General features: G+C 37.7%; 1 protein-coding gene across 2 annotated transcripts in view; it reads left to right on the top strand.

The window, feature by feature from the left end:
- PTN (pleiotrophin) overlaps window positions 1-21,387 on the top strand; it is a 108,650-nt gene that overhangs the window by 59,515 nt on the left and 27,748 nt on the right. The window lies entirely within an intron of this gene.

The raw sequence follows: 21,387 nt of genomic DNA, 5'->3' as shown, positions 1-21,387 counted from the left end.
TTGATATTTCTTCCAGCAGTCTTGATTCTAGCTTGGAATTCATCCAGTCTGGCATTTGGCATGATGTACTCTGCATATAAGTTAAATAAGCAGGGGACAGCCTTGACGTACTCCTTTCCCAATTTTGAACCAATCAGTTATTCCATGTCCAGTTCTAAATGTTGCTTCTTGCCCCTCATTCAGATTTCTTAGAATATGAGTACGGTGTTCTGGTATTCCCATCTCTTTAAGAATTTTCCACAGTTTGTTGTGATCCACACAGCCAAAGGCTTTACAGTAGTCAATAAAGCAGTTGTTTTTCTGGATCTCCTTTGCTTTTTCCATGATCCAATGAAGGTTGTCAGTTTGATCTCTGGTTTTGGAAGTTTTCAATTCATGTACTGTTGAAGCCTAGCTTGAAGGACTTTGAGCATAACTTTACTAACATGTGGAATGAGTACAACTGTCTGGTAGTTTGAAAATTTTTTGGCATTGTCCTTTTTAGGGATTGGATGAAAACTGACCTTTTTCAGTTGTGTGGCCGCTAAAGTTTTCCAAATTTGCTGACATATTCAGTGCAGCACTTTAACAGCATCAACAGTATTTCAAATAGCTCAACTGGAATTCCATCACCTCCACTAGTTTTGTTTGTAGTAATGCTTCCTAAGGCCAACTTGACTTCATATTCTAGGATATCTGGCTATAGGTGAGTGACCACAGTATTGTGGTTATCCAGGTCATTAAGACCTTTTTTGTATAGTTCATCATCTTCTTGCCACTTCTTCTTAATATCTTCTGCTTCTGTTAGGTCCTTACTGTTTCCATTTTTCGTCATGCCCATCCTTGCCTGTGTTCCCTTGGTATCTCCAATTTTCTCGAAGAGATCTCCAGTCTTTCCCATTCTGTTGTTTTCCTGTTTCTTACTTTGTTCACTTAAGAAGGCCTTCTTATCTCTCCTTGCAGTTCTCTGGAACTCTGCATTCAGTTGGGTATATCTTTCCCTTTCTCTCTTGCCTTTCACTCCTGCTTTCCTCAGTTATTGTAAAGCCTCCTCGGACAACCACTTAGACTTCTGCATTTCTTTTCCTTTGAGATGGTTTTGGTGACTGCCTCCTATACAATGTACCAATCTCTGTCCATAGTTCCTCAGGCACTCTGTTTGCCAGATCGAATCCCTCGAATCTTCTGTTGATCACCTCCACTGTATAATCATAAAGTGCAAGTCACTCTGTCACTGATGATCTTAGCTCTCTAGCAGATGTCAATACTATGACATCTGGGGGCTCCAGTCAGGGAAAACTGAGTTGCTGGGGGGACTACTTGACTCAATCCAAATGACTCATATGTGCCTTTGAGTTTTTAAACAATTTCCCCATATTTTCCTGTGTCTTTATGCTGATAATGATATACTTAGAGGCAGCATTTATTATCTTTCTTCTAATTAACCACAGACTTGAAAAGCAGATAGCCAAACCTGCAGAATTATATATAAAATTCAAAAGATAATGATGTATCTCCTAAGGGTATCAACCCTGTGATGCTGTTTCATTGGGTTTGGCTGGTCAGTTTTAAATTTTATTCATTCATTCAGTAAATATGTGCCAAGTACCTACATAATTACTAAGTATAGAGATCAAAAGGTACATAGAACACAGGTTTTAGATACATAAAATGGCTGGATCTATTCGCCAATAAAGCAAGATGTTATTGTATGGCTTAAATAATATGACCTAGGTTAGTGCTCCGTTGCTTCAGACACATTCAGCTCTTTGCAACCCTTATAGACTGTAGCCCACCAGGCTTCTCTGTGCATAGGATTTTCCAGGCAAGAATACTGGAGTGGAGGGTTGCCATGTCCTCTTCCAGGGGATCTTCCCAACCCAGGGATCAAACCTACATCTCCTGTGTCTCCAGCATTTTAGGGGGATTTTTTACTGGGAAGCTCATGCTTTGGTTAGCAACTACTTTAAATGTAGTCAAAACTTGCAACTGCAAGGTAATAATCTATTTGTGTTGCTCCCTGCTGTCATCGTGATGTTAGACATAACTATAATCAGTGCTAACTTTGTCTCTTATTGTCTATGTAAGAGTTGTCAAGAAATCAGCTCATTTACCTCTGAGAAAAAGTAAATGAAATTTACAGTGGATAGACTCCAGCTCGTATAAAGAAGAGCTTTCTATTTGAGCTTCTTAAAAATAGAAATGTACTTGTTACTTTCCTACCTGTATTTAGTTTGGATTTGAATTTTTTTCTTGCTTTTTGAGACAGAGATTAAATGACTGATTTTAGAATTTTTTTTTCCCTTTCTATATAAGTACTCTGTGGTAGAACCATCTCACGTTGTATCCACCTCACAGTGTTATTGTCTGACTGGAACTTCACTATCTTACTCAAGAGGTGTGTTTTCCAAATACATGTCAGAATTTCCTGAAACTGAGATACTCTATGGCCATCAGATCACTATGGTTTGCCACTTTCTCACACAACTAAATAAGGTTTGTTTGGCGTGAAGGAACCATTTTGATATAAATTCCGATGGTAGTTTTGGCCCTCAGGCTGATTATTTCTAGAAAGAAGGGAATTCAGTAAATGGGGCATTTGATGCTTCCGAAAAAAGCGGGAGAGAAAAATCATCAGCTTCCTCCTTGGACGTGGAAACCGCGCAGAAGGACTTCACAGGATCTCCGAAGGGACAGGAAGCAACTGATTCTCATGCAGCCGCATACAATCTAGTACTCAGGCCCACATTCCTTTACCAACAGTGCTTTCAGTGAATCGTCGGATGAAGGAAGATTGAGTGGAGGGCGCCATGTGTGTGAGAGGGGAGGATGTTGGAATGAGGTGAAAACAACCATGTAAGCAGGAACAGAAAGTGGGCTTTTAGAGGACAAGGCGAGTGAGCAGAATCACAATCCTTGATTTTAATGTTTCTAGTTTCCAATGTTACATCTCTTTCAGCATATTTTTTAGTAGCGAACTTTTCACCATTGATAAAATATGATGGAGAATGCAAAGAATGAGGCAGACAGAGTGAATGGGGAGGAGGTGTCCCAACCAAGCTGCAGGGTCTCTTGCTGTTGTAAACTGACCTGATGTAATGTTCTCGTTTTGGAAGATGTCACTAGGTCCCTAATGAAGTGAGTTTGCCAGGCTTCTAACAAGATTTTCCTCTTTCCCAAAGCAACACTCTGCATAATCAATTAAGCCTTTCCTTGATTTCTTTTTTCCCCCCCATTCTTCTTTATTTTTTTAGTCAATGAGCTCAGCTCTAAATGAAAGCTAGAGTTGTATGAACTGAATTGGCTGGAAATAGTAGCTGAAAGGCGTGCAAATCAAAGCTGGCAAGTTTCAGCTCTTCCGTTCTTGAGGGAGAGACTAACTTCAATCCAGATGGCTTCCTGGGCAATTGTTTGATTATTCCAGCGCTTTGTTCCTGGTATGGAACCAGGCATTAATAACCCAGCCTTTGCAAGCTAAACCAAGAAAACACACACCATATCTTTACCTTTAACTGGCTTAGTACCCATTTGGACACTTCCACCAGTGTGGGAACTGTGTAGGAAGGGATTTTACATCACTCATGGATTGAGGAAGGGTATGTAGAGAAGATAACCGTCAGGCTGTTTGATCTTCCCGTTCTATCCTAACCTAGCATAGGGCCTAAACTACAGAGAGAAGAGAAAACTGTGATTTCTGAAGCCAGTCAGCTCCATCTGCTTTGGTACCTACACCGAGGACAAAGGTTTCTAGTGTCTTTGTGAAAGATGTGTCTGTATTTGTATCTCTCTACAGAGATCTTTCTATCGATCAATCTATCTATCCATCTATCTATCTCCATACACACATTTGGGGGTTAAATTATTAATATTTGTAATTTTGCTTTTGGAAATTATTTGCCTTCAAGTCAGTCCCACGGATGGAGGAGCCTGGTAGGCTGTAGTTCATGGGGTCACGAAGAGTCGGACATGACTGAACGACTTCACTTTCACTTTTCAATTTCATACATTGGAGAAGGCAATGGTAACCCACTCCAGTGTTCTTGCCTGGAGAATCCCAGGGAGAATCCCCATAGACGGCAGAGCCTAGTAGGCTGCCGTCTATGGGGCTGCACAGAGTCGGACACGATTGAAGCGACTTACCAGCAGCAGCAGCAGCATTCATTTTTAGAATGGTACTAAGTATATTCAAGAACTCCTGCAAAGTGAGAAAATGTAGAGGTTTTACATAATTCACATTTTTACAGGGATCTATAGCTCCTCTAGGGGCTTCCCAGGTGGCTCAGTGAGCAAAGAATCCACCTGCAATGAAAGAGATGTGGGTTCAGTCCTGGGGTAGGGAAGATCTCCTGGAGGAGGGCATGGCAACCGACTCCAGTATTCCTGCCAGGAGAATCCCATGGACAGAAGAGCCTGGTGGGCTACAGTCCACAGGGTTGCAAAGAGTCGGACATGACAAGTGTCTGAGCATGCACATAACTCCTCTAAAAAGTAGTGATAGCTCTCCTGTACTGTACAAATAGCATTCTGATGGGCAGAGAATTAAATATGGATGTGGTTCTTGTATTTTCTTTCTACATCAGTTTCTAGAAAGTGTAAAACCATGTATCAATAAATTATTAGTAAGTATATGAGTTGGACCATAAAGAAGGCTGAGCACTGAAGAATTGATGCTTTTGAACTGTGGTATTGGGGAAGACTTTTGAGAGTCCCTTGGAATGCAAGGAGATCAAATCAGTCAATCTTAAAAAAAAAAAAAAGTCAATCCTGAATATTCATTGGAAGGAATGATGCTGAAACTGAAGCTCCCATACTTTGGCCACCTGATACAAAGAGGTGACTCATTAGAAAAAAACTGATGCTGGGAAAGATTGAAGGCAGGAGAAGAGGACAACAGAGGATGAGATGGTTGGATGGCATCACTGACTCAATGGACATGAGTTTGGACAAGCTTTGGGAGATGGTGAAGGACAGGAAAGCCTGGCATGCTGCAGTCCATGAGGTCACAAAGAGTTGGACATGACTGAGCGGCTGAACAACAACATATAAGAGTACATGACAGGCATTTTTTATTCTACCCTCTCTATTCAACTTTGTGGTTAAGAACATAGATTTAATTTGGTTTTGGGTGATCTAGGTTCAAATGTTATTTTTTTAAAAATTGAAGTTGACTTAAACACTCGACTTCTAACACTTTGTGATCTTGGGCAAGTTATCTAGATTCTCTAATTTCTGTATTACTCACCTGCAGAACTGGATTAATATTGACTCATTTCTAATGTTGTTGGGACGATAAAAGATAAAGCTTTTAGCACAGAGCAAACCCTTTAATCCATGATGGCTACTGTATTTCCCTACTCTATTTTTCCTTTGCCTTTTTCTTTTTCTTTTGTAATCCTTCGAGATTGTATATTTTTTAAAAGCTACCTTAAAATTATTGGAAGAAATTGGGCCATAAATAATTTAAATAAGTAACCAAATAATTAGCAAATATTTAAATTTTGATTCCTCAAGATATTATGGTTTAGAAGTGTTTATGAAATCTTCAATGTCACCTAGAGATCTTGACCTTGTTAGAATGAATATTCTAGTTCAGAGCTCTGAGTGGGGACCTAGTCTGGATTTCTAAGAAGCTCCTAGGTGCTGCTGATGCTACTGGTCTCAGAGTGGTGCTTTGGGTAGTAAGGGGTTCAGAAGAGAGGCTTAGAGCTTTATAAAAACACAAAGTATTGAGTGCCTAGCACACTTGGAATCACAACCAAGAGCAGTGAGGTGATGTCTTCTTCTTTAATGAGTAAAAGATTCCTTTCTGTAATCCAAATTACCCGAAGGAGTCCCATGGGATTCTCTTTCTGACAGGAGTCGTTGTCTTTCCAGCCCTTGTGAGTCATGGCATTCCCTGAGCAGGCACCTTGGCCCTTTGACTCTTGGACAGTCTTTGCCATTACACTGCGGCACTTCTCAGAGCCTTTCATTATGTCAGATTGAATATTTATTAGGCTCTTGTAACATAATGCTGAGCTAAATCACACAGATACTCACTGGCCAAGAAACGGTCTCTAAAGCAATGTTAATTTAATGATTGGTTCAGAAACAGCTATTTGGTTTTTTTTAGCTTCACAATTTCACTAAAACATACCATGTTAAGGTTACCAGTGATTCCTTATTGCTAATTCCTATAGACACCTTTCCCTGGAATTTGACCCTGTTCATCATTTCTTACTTCTCAGAACTTCCTGTTTGCTTGGTTTCCATGATTCAGCTTGCTTTGCTTGCCTCTTATTCCTCAGTTGCTACTCCCAATTCACTTAAAAAAAAAAAAAAAATTGACCACACCGCCCGGCTTGCGGGATCTTAGTTCCCTGACCAGGGATCAAACCCATGTCCCCTGCAGTGAAAGCACCGAGTTTTAACCACTTGACCACTAGGGAAGTCCCTCCCCCCACTTGTGTAAGCATCAGAATTCTCACATCTTATGCACATCCTCAGTTCTTACTCTCTGTCTTCTCACTAATGGTCTCTTTGGGAAGTCCCAAGTCTCCCTACTTATTCAGATAGTATATGCTGACTTCACTTTAATTTCCATCTCTAGATCAGAACTCTTCTTCCAGATTGATAACTTCTATCTCGTTCAACTCAAATGTCCTACTGGTACCTCAGACTCAACATGTCCAAACAAATCTTTACTGCCTTTCCTTAACCTTAGTCATTAAGTGTCATTAAGCAATTTTTTTTAAATGATCTGAAAAGTAAGGATATTAGAAGAACCTAAACATTCAGATGTCTGAGTATTAATATATTAATATATATTTCATAAACTATATTATATATAAATATTTTTAAATATATTCTGACATTTAATACTGTCAGTTGCTGAGAATACTGTCCTTAGCATAGATCATCATGTGTATTACTTGGGAAACTGTTGAAAACCATATTCTCTATGTTGGCAGCTATTTCTGGATTAAAGATTAGAAACTGAGAAATGTCCTAGATTTCTCCTTCTTTCTCCTTACATAAGTTGTATGTTCAATCAGTGTGATAAGTCCAACACATTTTACCCCTTAAATAACTTTTTCTCTTTTCTCTTTTTACTTTTTTCTAGTAAAGCAGAAAAATTGGCTAGTAGAAAAATTAAAAATAGAACTGTCATATGACATTTATCCAGAAGAATCAAACTTCAGATCTCAATGAACTATCATGGTCATAAGAACGTTATTCACAATAGCCAGTCTAGTAGAATCTTTCTAGTAAAGTAGAAAATAGCCACTTTACTTTTTCTTCTCTCAATCCCCTCTCCAGTGCCACAGTTTAAGTCTTCTCTGAGTCTCACCTGGATTATGTGAACTGGCCTTCCCTAAGCCTTCCTGAGTCCAGGTTCACCATCCCCCATTCACTCTGCTAACCTATTGCTGAGCACTCTCTCAGATTCACAGCTGGCCATGGTCCTCCTTCACTCCAAATTCTTCGTAGCTCCATATTTTCTAAAGTAAAATATCATTGCATTTCTCATGTGATCCTTACATATGACAATCAAGAAACAACAAGATTAGTCTCTTCCATCTCTTAGTTTCTTTTCTATTTCTCAAATTTTCTCAGTGGTGCTTGAGCAATTTTTAATTAATCATTGATTCCTAGACTATATCACACTTATTCAAACCTGCAGGCCTTTGCCTGGACGTTCTTCTTTCTCTAACCTAAAATATTTGAGACTAAACTCAAAATTAGTCTCCTCTGATAGCTTTCCTTAAAGTCTTTGAACATAACCAGGTAACTTTTTTAAGCCAATTAAAAAGAAGAACAAAGCTATTATAGCAATTTTTAATTATAGTACATCATTATTTTATCAGGAAATAGTATTGGATTTGATTCAGGTTTTTTATGGCATCTTTTGAGCTAACCCCATGATTTTTCTCCATTATTCTTGTAATTCTGCCAATGCAGTGAATATGTTGGCTGTTACAACAGCCTTGCATCTTGGAAGAAACACCACTAGTTATGATTAACTAGCTTTTGTTTTATATTTACTGGATTTTATTTACTAATATTTTAGAAATGTTTTTATGTTTATGTTCATTAGGAGTGTATGGTCATTAGGAGGTTTCTTGTAATGTCCTTGTTAGGTTTTGTTATCAGGTTCATTCATACTGAAGTTTTTTCTGCGTGTACGAATTATCCTTCACTATCTCCTGGAGTTTGCTCAAAGTCATGTCCATTGAGTTGGAGGGCAGCAGAGAATGAGACGGTTAGATAGTATCACTGACTCAGTGGACATGAATTTGAGCAAACTCCAGGAGATATTGAAGGATAGGGATGCCTGGCATGCTGCAGTCCATGGGGTTGCAAAGAGTTGGGCACAAATTAAGAACAGAACAACAAAAACCTTAGACTTTGATTCTGGATTAGTCTGTTTCTTTTTACCAGTTCTGAGTAATTCATGTCTTTTGAGATTTTATTAAATGTAAACCCTCTTGGTATTATGTCTTCTAGATTAATAGATACTTTTCTAATTATAAGATGTTTCTGTTTTGTTAATTCTTCCTGTCTTGACATCTACATTGACTAACACTACTATAGCCACACTAGAATTTTTTTATGATTGGTTTGCTTTCAACTTAAATATATATATATATATATATATATACTTAAAATATATCTTTTATAGATAGCATGCAGTTCGATATTGCTTGTTTCTTTACTTGACATTGTGTTTTTAATACATTTTGTCTGTTTATTTAATGCAGTTATTCATATGTGTTGATTTGCATATACTTTGTTCCTATTTCTTTTTATCCCATTTGTTCTTTGTTCCTTTGTCCCTCCTTACCTGATTGTTTCAGGTTAATCAAACCTTATTTTACATTGCATTATAATTTTTTTACTCTTTTAAATTATTACTCTTTAAATTATTTCTTTTAGAGGTTGCATTAGGAATTGTCATATGTATCTCTGACATATAACTTCCTATTTAAACTGAATATTACACCATTTTATGTAAGTAAAACATCCTTAAAACAATATAATTGAATTTCCCCCATCACACCTATAAAGATGATTTTCAAAGTGGTTCCAGCCAACAGATAATGAGAGTTAAAGTTCCTGTATATCTTTGCTAATATTTGGTATGGTTATTCTTTAACTTTCAGTCAGTTGAGTGGCTGTGTAGTAGTATCACATGGAGGTTTCCTGATAATGTTGGACATTTTCTGATGCGCTCATTTGCCATTTGTGTATCTTCTTTGAAAGTGTGCAGTTCTTTTGCTCATATTTTTATGGGTTTTCTTATTACTGATTTGTAAATGTTCTCTATGCATTCTAGATAGAAATCCTTTGACAGATGAATATTTTACATATATATATATAGTTATGTAATTGGTATTAGTATATTGATCTGGTATCCTGTAACATTACAGAGTTCATTTATTGTCCATTGAATTACCCCCAAGGAAACCTATTTCTGGAGGGTTCTTTGGTAATTCTAGGTATCAAATTAAGAGACCTGATATAGTCTCTCAGATACATTCAAGATTTACTGGTTGAGATTTTCTGTGATTTCTTTGTGGTCAAAAAGTAATACTCAGTTCCTTTTCTGGTCCAAGTTTAGTCTGCAACAGACCAATCAACAAATTTAGATCCCTTTTCAAAATTCTCAAAAAAAGAGAAAAAAGACTCACTTGCCAGGTGTGCCGTTTTCATTCCTTGTCTGACCTTGGTGGCAGATGTAGGACTTCTCTGAATTGATCCTGATGGCTCTTCTGCTGAGTCTCTGCCCCACACAGCCATAAAATATTTATTCTTTAGTGCCCCCCCCCACCAAAATACAAAATGATGTGAAATACTCTCCTAATGCTTAGCAGAATGTTCAGTTCAGTTCAGTCACTCAGTCGTGTCCAACTTTTTATGACCCCATAGATCACAGTACACAGACCTCCTTGTCCGTCACCAACTCCCGGAGCTTGCTCAAACTCATGTCCTTCGAGCAGTATGTTAGCGAACATCAAAATTTGCATGCTGTTTTGTTAATTATATTTTTGATTGGGTCACTTCATCTCAACAAATAAAGCTACTAGTTATTAACGAGATGCCATTTGAACTCAGTAGTTGATGTTTTCATTTGATGTTAAGATCCACATATTTTTTAAAAAGTTTCTTACTGAGCTAGTCTGAAGGAGCATGGACTGTGTCTTCAGTCAACATGGGGCATTTATCCATGATTTGTTAACACTATTGACTCTTGCTTTGAGAAACGAATTGTTTGCCAGTACCTACAGCTTTCTTTTGATTTTTACTGCCTAAAATTTATACTCTTTAAACTTTGCAGAAGAAATCTTAGCAAGAATATTAGACATTTCTTTCATCAAAAATATGTTTGTTTTAGTTGCAACATTTTTATATCTTCCACCACAAAATATGGCATATACTCTTAGTGTGTCTTTGGCTCCATAAAGCATTTGTCATTTGGAGAGTTTGTGAGATCAAATATAATTTATATCTATGCCTAGCCTATTATTTTTCACATAGTGTGTGGTCACTGAATATTCACTGATAATGATTGTGATTTCAACGATCTACCTGCTATGGCTCCAAATTTTCAATATCACACTTTCTTCTTTTACCACCAAACCAAACTATTTACTTCAAATTAGTCTCTTGATTTTTCACCTTAAAATTTCTTCCATTTACCCAATGTTGTCTAGTTGCTCAGTTGTGTCCAGCTTTTTGTGACTCCATGGACTGTAGCCCTCCAGTCTCCTCATCCATGGGATTTTCCAGGCAAGAATACTGGAGTGGGTTGCCATTTCCTTCTACAGGGGATCTTCCCAACCCAGGGATCAAGCCGTCCCCTGAATTACAAGTGAATTCTTTACTGCTGAGTCATCAGGGATTATGTTTCTTCCATCCAAAATGCTTTTCTTTCCAGAAAATTCATTTTCTTATCAAAATTCAAACTACTTTAAAAGGAGGTATTGCCACCCTCTTTATGAACCTACTTCTGGGGGCCTCCACCGCTCACTTTCTTCCTCTAAGAGCTACAGGGGTAGCTCCTGATGGAGCAACTGATGGAGAACCTAACATGTGCCTGTCAAGATGCCAGGTATTTCATATCTGTTATCTCATTGTAATCTTTAAAAACACTAGGAGTCTGCATGATAAAACTTTAAATTTCTCTACCACAGAGGATATTGAGAATAAAAGGGAGTGACTGCTTTGTTCACATCACAGATATAAGTGACAAAGCTTATATGGAAGAATTCTGGCTGACTCCAAATCCTCTTCTTTTTCCATATATTAAAAAATTAGTTTTTAATGCCTCATGATTTACTGTCTTATTTTCCTCATAATTGTAGTCATACTTATTATACTGTGTTTAATCCTTGATAAGAAGACATAATCATGTCAAACATTAAAGTATGGGATAGTTAAAATATACACTTGTAAAGTTCCTGTTTTTGCTACCCAAAACAAAGCATTTTGCATGCGCAAATATATTTCATATTAACTACTTGAGACATTTTCACATTTCTACTTTTGAAAAAAATATTGTTTTATAATATCATATCCCCTACTGACCTTAAGAATGGCCAGACCAGTGACTCTTAAGTGCATTTTTTCTGGATTTCCCTGGTGGTCCAGTGGTTGAGAAGCTGCCAGTGCAGGGGACGTGGGTTTGATCTCTGGTCCAGGAAGATTCCACATGCTGCAGGGCAAGTAAACCCATGCACGGCAATGACTGAAGCCCACGCAGCCTAGAGCCCGTGCTCTGCAAGAGAGAAGCCACTGCAATGAGAAACCTGTGCACTGCAACAAGAGAAAGCCCGTGTGAAGCCAAAAATAAATAAAATTAATTTAAAAAAAGAACAAATAGTAGTATCAGGTTTTAAAAAATAAATACATTTTTCTTTCTTGATAAATGAAACCTTACAAGGAAAGTTGTGAAAGAGAAGTTGCTGCAGGTGAAGCTGAGATAAGGGTGGGAGATACAGTGTGACTCTCAATACCATCTCAGGTTTCTTTCATGCCTGGCAGCAGCTCTTGACCTCTCCCTGGAAACACCAGTTCTCCAAAAATCATTGTTTAGCCCAACTTTATTTTTCTAATGAAAATCAGAAGAGATTTTTAAATGTGTGTGTGTGTGAAATTTTTGAGTCTTGGAGCTTGTTCCTGACTCCCAAGTACTATAAGCATTATAAGTACTTTGGTAATAAATACCTCAAAATGAACCAAAGTACATAGAACATCCACAACATGGGTAACAAAAATAATAAGGAAGCCAAAAGAGAAACAAACACACGACATAAAGGATATCAAGATGAACGGTTGAGTATGGTGGCTGCCCCTTTCGTGGTAACTTAGGGTTTTAGTTATGTTTATACAGCATGTGGGCTTCCCAGATGGTGCTAGTGATAAAGAGCCAACCCGCCAATGCAGGAGACATAACAGAGGAGGGTTTCATCCCTGAGTCGGGACGATCCCTTGGAGAAGGGCATGGCAATCCACTCCAGTACTCTTGCCTGGAGAATCCCATGGACAGAAGAACTTGGTGGGCTGCAGTCCATGGGGTCACAAAGAGTTGGACACGGCTGAAGTGACTTAGCACAGCATACAGCTTTCCTCTCTCCCTGACTTCCCCTTGCCTCTCTTTTCCTGAGCAGTTAATAACTCTGTCTTTCTCCCTCACAATTTTCACGATTAACTCATTTCCTCTCCTCCTTTTGAGGTCCACCCACTGTTAGTTGGTACTGTATACTCTATTCTAATCACATTCTGTCACTGAATATATTATATACATCGTCTCCACACATTCATTTATTTGATCCCGTTTGCCTGACATTCCCTTCCTTCCCTCATTTCTTTATTTAGAAGACTTCAACAATTGTTTTTAATCTGATAAAATATACCACAACCCTCTACCTCACTCACCCTTGCTGGGCAAGATTATCACTTGGGCCTAGGTACTCAAATAGCACTGTGTGTAAAAGTGCTTCGTGATATTGAATATTGATAGTGAATCATGTCACTCATTTCTCACATTTTTTCCCGGTTACACAGAATTCTTTCAGGGGAGGGGCTGAATCATATTCTTTTATCATGTTCTTATGCCTAGTTGACATCCAGCCCTCAGTAGGTATCCTAAAAATTGTTGAATAAATACCCAAAGAAAATGTCCTAAAATATCACATTTCTCCAGCAGGTGCCATTATGCTGTGAAAATAGTTCAGCCTGAAAGCTACCCATTTTTATTGTGTTATACAAAATTAAACAAATGCCATACTATCAATCTGATGGATATGTACTTACTTAAAATCAAAGATGGAACACGGTTGAATTCATTTATGGGCTGTGAGTAGAGTGTATCTGAGGTCATGAACACGCATGCTTGGGACACATTCTTTTCAAGGCTTAGTGTTTAAATAAGGCAGCTTAACAAGGTCAAAGTGAAAGGCTGGTTTAGCAAAAGATTCCATTGTAAACATAATGGTTATTTATATGAGACTTTAGAAATCTAAGGCAATGATCAACCATTTGAAAATAAATCAATTTGAGGATTATGACTTGAAAAAGGGTTAATGAAAATAAAAGTGGCCTATAAAAAGGAAAAAGAATTACTATTTCGCAGAGCTTTAGAAGTATAGATCGCAAAATATCTAGAAAGGTTTGGTGATGTGTAATATTTGATGTATTAAAAATTGTTCATAGACTGCTCTTGTATGTATGAAACTGCTTTAGATTCTGGTTGTTTCTAGCTCAGTTTTTTCAGTGAATCTTATTGACATGGCATAGACAAAGGGCTGAAGCATCATTTTAGCATGAATACTAATTCCTCTATTCGATGCCATGTTTTAGCTATATTTTTTTGCTAGCAAAAAATTTACTAAGTGGCAACTTTGTGCTGGGGCCCTATCTCAAGTATTTGAATAAAAGGAGGGCAATAGAATAGTTTCACCACACAAGAGGTATAATATGCAGTCGCAAAGTTATATTTTTTTTCATTTTATACATGTTAAATTGCATAACAGTTTCATTCGTTCTCAAAATGGAGGCTCTATACTTTAGTGAACTCCAAAGAAATACTAGGGGTAAAGGTCCTTGAGTTTATTTTAACCTTTTAAGAAGTCAAAAGCCTGAACAAATTTGTATCCTAATAAAGCTGAAAAGTCTTTAGTTGGCATTAATTAAATCATATCTCTGTTTTTTTTTAAATTTTTATCCTTTGATTTTAGATAAGATTAGACAGCTAAAAGTATCATGCTCATTATTTCTTAATAAATAGAAGTACTTCCTTTTAATAAGTAATATGAGTATAGGGGTGAACTAACTTTATTCAGCAACTAATAATATATTTCTTGATAATCTGGGTTAGCTCTATGTCTACATCTTAGTTTCCACAACAAATATTTCTTGATATTCTATGTTAGCTCTGAGTTTGCATCCTGCATTTTCACAACAAACCTCTCAAGTTATTATAATCACACCCACTTTGTAGATGTCAAAACAGCAGTTTAAATGGTTGTGATTTGCCCATGAACATTCCAAAAATTATACGGTAGAGCTGAAGTTTAAACCAAAGCTTTTGCCTCCAAATCCTATAGTAGTAATTCAAAACAAATCACTAAGAGACAGATTCCAGCATCCTTGTCTTATGTTTACACCAGATGTTAGTCATCTTTAAAATTTTAGATCCTATTAAAATACTAATACTTTTCCTTCTCACCAGTGATTTTTCTATAGAAATGACTGGGATTTAATCTATTAACACTTTCCTCCCTTGTTGGTTTCTTTAACTGATTTCGTTTCATTCTTGAGCTTCATTCATACTTATTAGTGATTGAGATAATGCAACAGTAATTTCCAGACACCAGGCATCTAGGGTAGTCTTCTAGTTAACTGTTAAGCCCCATGAAATTAAATCTGTCAGAGTAAGGACAGCAAAAGTTGGCAGTAGAAGGAGTGAAAATAAGAAAATTATTCAAAAGAACTGAGCTGACTTAGCAAGCCTTATTCTGCCATTGTTTTAGTTCCCTCCATTCGAAAAGTAAGTCCTGACCCTGACCGCTTCCTTAAGTCAGTGTTCTTGCCTCTGTGCTCATCTACCGTGTGTTGGAGAGCGGCAGGGATACACCATATGGAAATACTTCTGCCTTTGTTTGATGCTAAGGACAAATAAACAACCAACAATTACCACAAGCAAGGGAAACTCTTATCTACACACATTCAGTTACTCAAGTTCTTAACACTGCATGCTACTTTTTTAAAAAAATAATTTGACTCATCTCTTTCCTAAACTCCTTTACTCTCTTTTTAAAAATAATTGTTTCTGTGTGTTGATTTTATATCCTGCATTCCTATACACTAATAATGAGAAAGTAGAAAAAGAAATTAAGGAAACAATTCCATTCACCATTGCAACGAAAAGAATAAAATACCTAGGAATATATCTACCTAAAGAAACTAAAGACCTATATATAGAAAACTATAAAACACTGATGAGAGAAATCAAAGAGGACACTAATAGATGGAGAAATATACCATGTTCATGGATCGGAAGAATCAATATAGTGAAAATGACTATACTACCCAAAGCAATTTACAAATTCAATGCAATCCCTATCAAGCTACCAGCCATATTTTTCACAGAACTAGAGCAAATAATTTCAAGATTTGTATGGAAATACAAAAAACCTTGAACAGCCAAAGCAATCTTGAGAAATAAGAATGGAACTGGAGGAATCAACTTGCCTGACTTCAGGCTCTACTACAAAGCCACAGTCATCAAGACAGTATGGTACTGGCACAAAGACAGACATATAGATCAATGGAACAAAATAGAAAGCCCAGAGATAAATCCACACACCTATGGACACCTTATCTTTGACAAAGGAGGCAAGAATATACAATGGAGTAAAGACAATCTCTTTAACAAGTGGTGCTGGGAAAACTGGTCAACCACTTGTAAAAGAATGAAACTAGATCACTTTCTAACACCGCACACAAAAATAAACTCAAAATGGATTAAAGATCTAAATGTAAGATCAGAAACTATAAAACTCCTGGAGGAGAACATAGGCAAAACACTCTCAGACATAAATCACAGCAGGATCCTCTATGATCCACCTCCCAGAATTCTGGAAATAAAAGCAAAAATAAACAAATGGGATCTAATTAAAATTAAAAGCTTCTGCACAACAAAGGAAAATATAAGCAAGGTGAAAAGACAGCCTTCTGAATGGGAGAAAATAATAGCAAATGAAGCAACTGACAAACAACTAATCTCAAAAATATACAAGCAACTTATGCAGCTCAATTCCAGAAAAATAAACGACCCAATCAAAAAATGGGCCAAAGAACTAAATAGACATTTCTCCAAAGAAGACATACGGATGGCTAACAAACACATGAAAAGATGCTCAACATCACTCATTATTAGAGAAATGCAAATCAAAACCACAATGAGGTACCACTTCACACCAGTCAGAATGGCTGCGATCCAAAAATCTGCAAGCAATAAATGCTGGAGAGGGTGTGGAGAAAAGGGAACCCTCCTACACTGTTGGTGGGAATGCAAACTAGTAAAGCCACTATGGAGAACAGTGTGGAGATTCCTTAAAAAATTGCAAATAGAACTAGCTTATGACCCAGCAATCCCACTGCTGGGCATACACACCGAGGAAACCAGAATAGAAAGAGACCCATGTACCCCAATGTTCATCGCAGCACTGTTTATAATAGCCAGGACATGGAAACAACCTAGATGTCCATCAGCAGATGAATGGATAAGAAAGCAGTGGTACATATACACAATGGAGTATTACTCAGCCGTTAAAAAGAATTCATTTGAATCAGTTCTGATGAGGTGGATGAAACTGGAGCCGATTATACAGAATGAAGCAAGCCAGAAAGAAAAACACCAATACAGTATACTAACACATATATATGGAATTTAGAAAGATGGCAAAGACAACCCTGTATGCAAGACAGGAAAAAAGACACAGATGTGTATAACAGACTTTTGGACTCAGAGGGAGAGGGAGAGGGTGGGATGATTTGGGAGAATGGCATTCTAACATGTATACTATCATGTAAGAATAGAGTCACCAGTCTATGTCTGATGCAGGATACAGCATGCTTGGGGCTGGTGCATGGGGATGACCCAGAGATGTTATGGGGAGGGAGGTGGGAGGGGGGTTCATGTTTGGGAACGCATGTAAGAATTAAAGATTTTTAAATTATAAAAAAAAAAATAATAATAAATAAATACATTAAAAAATTGTTTCCTTTGCTCTACCCAGAAGAATCTAAAGCAACCAAAACAGAGGCTTAAGCAGAATGGCAGGCAAAACAGGAGGAAGGGGAAAAGATAAGTTGAAAACTCAAACCTATTGCTGATCACAAATGTTACACATTTTCCCTGTACATATGGAATTGTGTGCATTTTCTTTAGAACATCTAAAAGCTGAAATTAACCATTTGCCCACTAATTAAGGTTCCAAATTTTTCTGAATTCATAAGGGAAACAATATAAACAGAGTTTACTTTATTCTATTAACTCTAACTCTCATCCCAGTTCCTCTCTTCTGTCTTCCTCTCTGCTACCACTACAGGTAAGATCCCTGTTTAATAGATGATTCTATTACGATCCCTGTTTAATAGACAATTTTTGAACATTTGTTCAGAAAATTCTGGCCTCTGTGGGATTTTTCCCTTGAAATTAAGTGAATTGCACTTGATTGAGAGAAAGCTTTTTGAAAATAATTATAAAAGTAAGGTTAGCAATGTCAAACTAGAAATGCTGAGGCTAAAATAGCCAGCAATAGTATCTTTCTATTAATAACTCTGTGTGTGTGTGTTATTTCTGAAAGAGTTCTATTTCTGCAAAGTGTCCATGTTTTCTCAGTGACCTCTCTTTCCACTGTGTATGATACGTGGCTCTTCAAGCATCATTCTTTTGCTTGGTCAGAAAATTCTCTCAATAGCTGTGCTCTCACAGTGGAAATTTCTGAATTCTCACTTTCCTGCCATTAGAGTGGTATCATCTGCATATCTGAGGCTGTTGATATTTCTCCCAGCAACCTTGAATCCATTTTAACTAAAACCTCTTGATGACAGTGAAAGAGGAGAGTGAAAAATCTGGCTTAAAACTCAACATTCAAAAAACCAAGATCATGGCATCTGGCCCCATCACTTCATAGCAAATAGATGGGAAAAAGTGGAAGCAGTGACCAATTTTATTTTTGGGGGTTCCAAAATTACTGCAGATGGTAACTGCACTCATGAAATTAAATGACACTTGCACTTTGAAGGAAAAGCTATGAAAAACCTAGGCAGCACATTGAAAAACAGACATCGCTTTGCCAACAAAGGTCCATATAATCCAAGCTATGGTTTTTCCAGTATCATGTATGGATGTGAAAGCTGGACTATAAAGAAGGCTGAGTGACGAAGAATTGATGTTTTTGAACTGGGGTGCTGGAGAAGACTCTTGAGAGTCCCTTGGACTGCAAGGAGATCCAACCAGTCAATTCTAAAGGAAATCGACCCTGAATATTCATTGGAAGGACTGATGCTGAAGCTGAAGCTCCAGTACTTTGGCCACCTGATGTGAAGAGCCAACTCATTGGAAAATACCTTGATGCTGGGAAAGAATGAAGGCAGGAGGAGAAGAGGGCAGCAGAGGATGAGATGGTTGGATGGCATCAGTGACTCAAAGGACATGAGTTTGAGCAAACTGTGGGAGATAATGAAGGACAGCAAAGCCTGGTACACTGCAGACCATGGGGTCACAAAGAGTCGGATACAACTTAGAGACTGAACAACAACAATGCAATAATCTAATGCAAGTATTCATAGGCAATTATGAAACAAAAAGGTGTATTACAACACACAAAGAAATCCATTAAAACTTGAAAGTTAACTTAGCCTCTAAGAAGATTCAAATGAGAAGTTTCAGCCTCCGAAGTGGTTAGTCACTGAGAGTATGTTCTTGGACTGCCTTTGGAGAAAACACCAGAAGACCTTCACTTAGGTTCGTGTTGCTACCGCTAAGTCGCTTCAGTTGTGTCCGACTCTGTGCGACCCCATAGACGGCAGCCCACCAGGCTCCCCCATCCCTGGGAGTCTCCAGGCAAGAATACTGGAGTGGGTTGCCATTTCCTTCTCCAATGCATGAAAGTGAAAAGTGAAAGTGAGGTTGCTCAGTCGTGTTTGACTGTTAGCGACCCCATGGACTGCAGCCCACCAGGCTCCTCCATCCATGGGATTTTCCAGGCAAGAGTACTGGAGTGGGGTGCCATTGCTACATCTCATAATTATAGGTGCTTGTGGATATGTATTTAATGTATTGTGTAGATGCACCAGGGTACTCAGCTCTGAGAGGACTCGCCAACCAATATATCTAGACTCACTTCTCAGACAATTCATGTCCAACGAAAGTCATAGGACAAGTGTCATAATCAGTAACAACTTGTCTGTTTGATCATCAGTGATGTATAATTATAAAAATTTACATTCAATTCAGTTCAGTTCAGTCACTCAGTCATGTCCATTGAGTCGGTGATGCCATCCAACCATCTCATCCTCTGCCGTCCCCTTTTCCTCCTGCCTTCAATCTTTCCCAACATCAGGGTCTTTTCCAGTGAGCTGGCTCTTCGCATCAGGTGGCCAAAGTATTGGAGTTTCAGCTTCAACATCAGTCCTTCCAATGAATATTCAGGACTGACTTCCTTTAGGAATGACTGGTTGGATATCCTTGCAGTCCAAGGGACTCTTCTCCAACACCGCAGTTCAAAAGCATCAATTCAGACTCAGTTTCATTTATAGTCCAACTATCACATCCATACATAACTACTGGAAAAACCATAGCCTTGACTAGATGGACATTTGTTGGCAAAGTAATATCTCTGCTTTTTAATATGCTATCTAGGTTGGTCATAACTTTTCTTCCAAGGAGTAAGCGCCTTTTAATTTCATGGCTGCAGTCACCATCCGCAGTGATTTTGGAGCCCCCCAAAATAAAGTCTGCCACTGTTTCCACTGTTTCCCCATCTATTTGCTATGAAGTGATGGTACCAGATCCCATGGTCTTCATTTTCTGAATGTTGAGCTTTATGTCAACTTTTTCACTCTCCTCTTTCACTTTCATCAAGAGGCTCTTCAGGTCGTCTTCTCTTTCTAATATATATATATATATATATATATATATATATATATATATATATACACATTTAGAGAAAGTAAAAGCATGTAATTTTAGATTTTAGAAAGTGATGGAGATGCTGAGTTGCTAATTAGGACTTATGATTCAGGGAAAGGACCAAATGATCAAAATATTAACTTTAAATGATGAATATGAAATATTCATCCAGATAATGGAATCCAAAGTCATTAACTAAAAAGCAGTAAAATGGGCATTTCCAGTGTTACAGAAAGGGAGAAAAATTCACTGATAAGGATATCATTTTATAGATAGGCTTGAATGAAGAAAGGAAATTACAGAACAGAGTGATCTTAGTCCCTTATATATGTGAAGTTTTATTGTTTACATTCATGAGAATGTAAAATCATGTAAACAGTCTACACTTCTGGAAGAGAAATTCTGAGTTAATGAGCCAATGCCATTACTATCATTTTTATATGAAGTATAGAATATCAGGAACATACTAGATGGAGACCAATGACTACCAGGTGAGTTACTGCAGCCAATGACTTGGTATAGCTTCAAGAAGTGGGCTGTCCTGGCACTTGTCCTGGCGCCTTCCCCAGTATGCTTGGCAAGGCGATCATGTTGACATGATGCTGTCACAAGTGACTTCAAGTTCTAGGGCAGTCTTGCTAATGCTGTCCTGGGATATTTTTTTGTTGATATCAAATGTGGAGATTTCAAATTATGAGTAAATGTAAACCCTTTACTCCATTCTAGAATTTGGAGGATTTTCAGTACATTTGAGTTTAGAAGTGTTTTTGCTGTATATTGAAGGTGTGTTAGCTCTGCTTCTGTTTTGGGCTTCACTTTTCAGTGGATCAATGAATAATACAACTATGATGATAAGACAATCATGATCATGGAAATGATAAAACAAAATGAGAGGTATTGATCATTACGGATGCATCTGAAGATAACAGCAAACATATACTTGCACAGCTAATCTATTCATGTGTCCGCTCACATTATATGCATGGATGAAAACACCATGGTTGTTTTTAGGAATCATCAGGAGTTATAAGGATAACTACAGTCATTGCCATTACCAAGTGTCACTATCAGTAGGACTTACTGTAGGAGTCTGTTCCAATGCATACCATCAAAATTCTTTTGCTTCCATTGCTCTTGAGTCATACTTAGCAAATGGTTGTGTGAAGTCTTATGTGAAGGACTGTTGTATTTTATCAGTGAATACATGCCTGATTGCAGAAGAG

Source organism: Ovis aries, chromosome 4 (genome assembly GCF_016772045.2).
Source record: "Ovis aries strain OAR_USU_Benz2616 breed Rambouillet chromosome 4, ARS-UI_Ramb_v3.0, whole genome shotgun sequence".
Classification (NCBI taxonomy): domain Eukaryota; kingdom Metazoa; phylum Chordata; class Mammalia; order Artiodactyla; family Bovidae; genus Ovis; species Ovis aries.
The sequence above is the reverse complement of the archived record's forward strand: the minus strand, read 5'-3'. Positions and strand labels throughout refer to the sequence as shown.